We start from the raw sequence: 5,212 nt of genomic DNA on the forward strand, positions 1-5,212 counted from the left end.
TCAAAGAGGTTACTGCCTATGTTCTCCTCTAGGATTTTGATGGATTCCTGTCTCACATTGAGGTCTTTCATCCATTTTGAGTTTATCTTTGTGTATGGTGTTAGAGAATGGTTGAGTTTCATTCTTCTGTATATAGCTGTCCAATTTTCCCAGCACCATTTATTGAAGAGACAGTCTTTTTTCCATCGCATATTTTTTTCCTGCTTTGTCGAAGATTATTTGACCATAGAATTGAGGGTCCACATCTGGGTTCTCTATTCTGTTCCATTGGTCTATATGTCTGTTTTTGTGCCAGTACTATGCTGTCTTGGTGATCACCGCTTTGTAATATAGCTTGAAATCGGGCAAAGTGATGTCCCCAGCTTTGTTTTTCTTTTTCAACATTTCCTTGGTGATTCAGGGTCTTTTCTGATTCCATACAAATTTTAGGATTGTTTGTTCTAGCACTTTGAAAAATGTCATTGGAATTTTGATCGGGATGGCATTGAAGGTATAGATTGCTTTGGGTAGCATAGACCTTTTAACAATGTTTATTCTTCTGATCCATGAGCATGGAATATTTTTCTATCTTATTGTGTCTTCTTCAATTTTTTTTATGAGTGTTCTGTAGTTCCTAGAGTATAGATCCTTTACCTCTTTGGTTAGGTTTATTCCCCGAGGTATCTTATGGTTTTTGGTGCTATTGTAAATGGAATTGTTTCTCTAATTTCTCTTTCTACAGTTGCACTGTTAGTGTATAAGAAAGCATCTCCAGAGGCTAGTGAAACAGCTTCTTCTCTGAGAGAACACCAAATGGTGGATGATGCCAGTGCTGTGGGAGGGCCCGGGGGCCCTGGAATGGGAAGCCTTGACAGCTTCCATGGAGGCTTTGGCAGGGGCATCCGGGGCCACAGTCATGGCCGTGGTCGGGCCAGGGTCAAGGCCGTGGAGCTCGCGGAGGCAAGGCTGAGGACAAGGAGTGGATCCCGGTCACCAAGCTGGGCTGCCTGGTCAAGGACATGAAGATCAAGTCCCTGGAGGAGATCTATCTCTTCTCTCTGCCTATCAAGGAATCTGAGATCATTGATTTCTTCCTGGGAGCATCTCTCAAGGACGAGGTTCTGAAGATCATGCCTGTGCAAAAGCAGACCTCTGCTGGCCAGCGGACCAGGTTCAAGGCATTTGTTGCCATGGGAGATTACAATGGACACGTTGGCCTGGATGTCAAGTGCTCCAAGGAGGTCACCACTGCCATCCGTGGGACCATGACCCTGGCCAAGCTTTCCATCATCCCCGTGAGGTGAGGCTACTGGGGGAACAAGATCGGCAAGCCCCACACTGTCCCATGCAAGGTGACTGGCCACTGTGGCTCTGTCTGGTGTGTCTCATCCCTGCCCTCAGAGGCACTGGCATTGTTTCAGCCCCTGTGCCCAAGAAGCTACTGATGATGGCCGGTATCGAGGACTGCTACACCTCGGCCAGAGGCTGCACTGCCACCCTGGGGAAATTTGCTAAGGCTACTTTTGATGCCATCTCCAAGACCTATAGCTATCTCACCCCTGACCTCTGGAAGGAGACAGTGTTCACCAAGTCTCCATATCAGGAATTCACTGACCATCTTATGAAGATCCACACCAGAGTCTCCATGCAGAGGACCCAGGTTCCAGCTGTGGCCACCACCTAGTTTTATACAAGAAAAATAAAGTGAACTAAAGCTTGTTAAAAAAAAAAAAGGCTAGTGAAACAAAAGCAAAAATGAACTTTTGGGACTTCATCAAAATAAAAAGCTTCTGCACAGCAAAGGAAACAGTCAACAAAACAAAGAGGCAACCCACAGAATGGGAGAAGATATTTGCAAATGACACTACAGACAAGGGGCTGGTATCCAAGATTTATAAAGAACTTCTCAAACTCAACACCCAAAAAACAAATAATCAAGTCAAAAAATGGGTAGAAGACATGACCAGACACTTCTCCAAAGAAGACATACAAATGGCTAACAGACACATGAAAAAATGTTCATCATCATTAGCCATCAGGGAAATTCAAATCAAAGCCACACTGAGATACCACCTTACACCAGTCAGAATGGCAAAAATGGACAAGGCAGGGAACAACAAATGTTGGAGAGGTTGTGGAGAAAGGGGAACCCTCTTACGCTGTTGGTGGGAATGCAAGTTGGTACAGCCACTCTGGAAAACAGTGTGGAGGTGTCTCAGAAAATTAAAAATAGAGCTACCCTATGACCCAGCAATTGCACTACTGGGTATTTACCCCAAAGACACAGATGTAGTGAAAAGAAGGGCCATATGCACCCCAGTGTTTATAGCAGCAATGTTTGCAATAGCCAAACTGTGGGAAAGAGCCGAGATGCCCTTCAACAGATGAATGGATCAAGAAGATGTGGTCCATATATACAATGGGATATTACTCAGCCGTCAGAAAGGATGAATACCCAACTTTTACATCCACATGGATGGGACTGGAGGAGATTATGCTAAGTGAAATAAGTCAAGCAGAGAAAGTCAATTATCATCTGGTTTCACTTATTTGTGGAACATAAGGAACAGCATGGAGGACATTAGGAGAAGGAAGGGAAAAATGAAGGGGGGGAATTGGAGGGAGAGATGAACCACGAGAGACTATGGACTCTGAGAAACAAACTGAGGGTTTTAGAGGGGAGGGGGGTCAGGGGATGGCTTAGCCGGGTGATGGGTATTAAGGAGGGCACGTACTGCATGGAGCACTGGGGTTTGTATGAAAACAATGAATCGTGGATCACTGCATCGAAAACTGGTGATGTATGATGACTAACATAACATAATAAAATAAAATAAAAATAAATCTTACCACAAAGATACAGTAATCAAAATAGTGTAATACCAGTGTGAAGATAGACATATAGATCAATGGAATAGAATTGGAGTCCATAAATATTGCCTCACATTTATAGTCAATTGATTTTCAAGAAAGGTGCCAAGTTAATTACATAGGGAAATAATAGTCTTCAGCACATGGTGCTGAAACAACTGGGTATCCACATGAAAAATAAAAAAGATATTAGACCACTACCTCACACCATACACAAAAATTAAATCAAAATGTGTCATTAACTTAAATATAAAAACTAAAACTATAAGGCACTTAGAAGAAATATAGGAGTAAGTCATCATGATCTTGGATTAGGCAAAGACTTCTTAGATATGACACCAAAAGCATGAGGGCAACAAGAAGAAAAATGGATTAATTAGACTTCTTCAAAAGTAAAAGCTTTTGTGCTTCAAAGGACATGATCAAGAAAGTGAACAGACAACTCACTGAATTGGAGAAAATATTTGCAAATCATATTATCTGATAAGGGACTTGCACCTAGAATATATAAAGAACTCTTATAATTCAATAATAAAAAGACAAGTAATCCAGTTAAAATGTGTACAAGGAAGATATTTCTGATATATCTGATACATATTTCTGATACATCTTTCTTTTTTTAAAAGATTATTTATTTTATTTGACAGAGAAAGAGGGAGAGAGAGCATGAACGAGCAGGGGGAGCGACAGGCAGAAGGAGAGCGAGAAGCAGGTTCCCTGCTGAGTGGAGAGCCTGGCATGGGGCTCAATCCCAGGACCCTGGGATCATGACCTGAGCCAAAGGCAGACACTTAACCAACTGAAACCACCCAGGTGCCCCGATACATATTTCTGATACACATTTCTCCAAGAAGATATTTCATGCACAAGGATCTGAGTCCACATTTTACCAAGAATGGCCAGTCAACATATGAAAAATGCTTAACATCATTCGACTTCAGGTAAATGCAAGTCAAAAGCACAGTCAGATACCAATTCACATCCACTGGGATGGATTAAACAGATGGACAAGAAGAAGTGTTGGTGAAGATGTGAAGAAAGTGGAACCCTCATGTACTGCTGGTGGGAGTGTAAACTATTTCAACTGCTTTGGAAAATGTCTTGCAGCTTCTCAAAAGGTTAAACATAGAGTTACTGCAGGTCCTGGCAATTCCACTCCATTTTTATGTATTATTTTCTTTAATAAATATATAACGGATATCAGATCAATAAGTACTTTATAAATATTGTCATTTTCCACAACAATCTTTGAAATTGGATACTATCATTATCCTTATATCACATATGCGAAAATTGAGATCCAAGTTTAAGTTACTTGGATAGTTAGCCGGGTGATGGGTGATGACTTACACAACTGGTAAGTCATGAGGCTAAAATTTGCACTATGGTGTCTGACCCCAGAATCCATACTTTTAGCCATAAACTTCAATGTCTCTATATAAAAATAAATATTTGAAATATTTGTGTAATATAAAAATCCCTATATACAAGACACAGTCTTCTTTTTTTTAATTTTTTATTGTTATGTTAATCACCATACATTACATCATTAGTTTTGGATGTAGTGGTCCATGATTCATTGTTTGTGTATAACACCCAGTGCTCCACGCAGAACGTGCCCCCTTTAATACCCATCACCAGGCTAACCCATCCCCCCACCCCCCTCCCCTCCAGAACCCTGTTTGTTTTTCAGAGTCCATCATCTCTCATGGTGGGTCTCCCCCTCCGATTTCCCCCCCTTCATTCTTCCCCTCCTGCTATCTTCTGTTTTTTTCTTAACATATATTGCATTATTTGTTTCAGAGGTACAGATCTGTGATTCAACAGTCTTGCAAAATTCACAGCGCTCACCATAGCACATACCCTCCCCAATGTCTATCACCCAGCCATCCCATCCCTCCCACCCCCCACCACTCCAGCAACCCTCAGTTTGTTTCCTGAGATTAAGAATTCCTCATATCAGTGAGGTCATATGATACATGTCTTTCTCTGATTGACTTATTTCACTCAGCAGAACACCCTCCAGTTCCATCCACGTCATTGCAAATGGCAAGATCTCATTCCTTTTGATGGCTGCATAATATTCCATTGTGTATATATACCACTTCTTCTTTATCCACTCATCTGTCGATGGACATCATGGCTCTTTCCACAGTTTGGCTATTGTAGACATTGCTGCTATAAACATCGGGGTGCACGTACCCCTTCGGATCCCTACATTTGTATCTTTGTGGTGAATACCCAGTAATGCAATTGCTGGATCGTATGGTAGCTGTTTTCAACTGTTTGAGGAACCTCCATACTGTTTTCCAGAGGGGTTGCACCAGCTTGCATTCCCACCAACAGTGTAGGAGGCTTCCCC

At 41.8% G+C, this 5,212-nt stretch overlaps 1 pseudogene; it reads left to right on the top strand.

Moving 5' to 3' along the window:
* Positions 1–792: 792 nt before the first annotated feature.
* LOC114216856 (small ribosomal subunit protein uS5 pseudogene) lies at positions 793–1,712 on the top strand (annotated as a pseudogene).
* Positions 1,713–5,212: the final 3,500 nt, after the last annotated feature.

The sequence above is a fragment of the Eumetopias jubatus genome, unplaced genomic scaffold (genome assembly GCF_037043125.1).
Source record: "Eumetopias jubatus isolate StellerSeaLion01/CBP00866 unplaced genomic scaffold, mEumJub1_p1.0 scaffold_11, whole genome shotgun sequence".
Taxonomy (NCBI): Eukaryota; Metazoa; Chordata; class Mammalia; order Carnivora; family Otariidae; genus Eumetopias; species Eumetopias jubatus.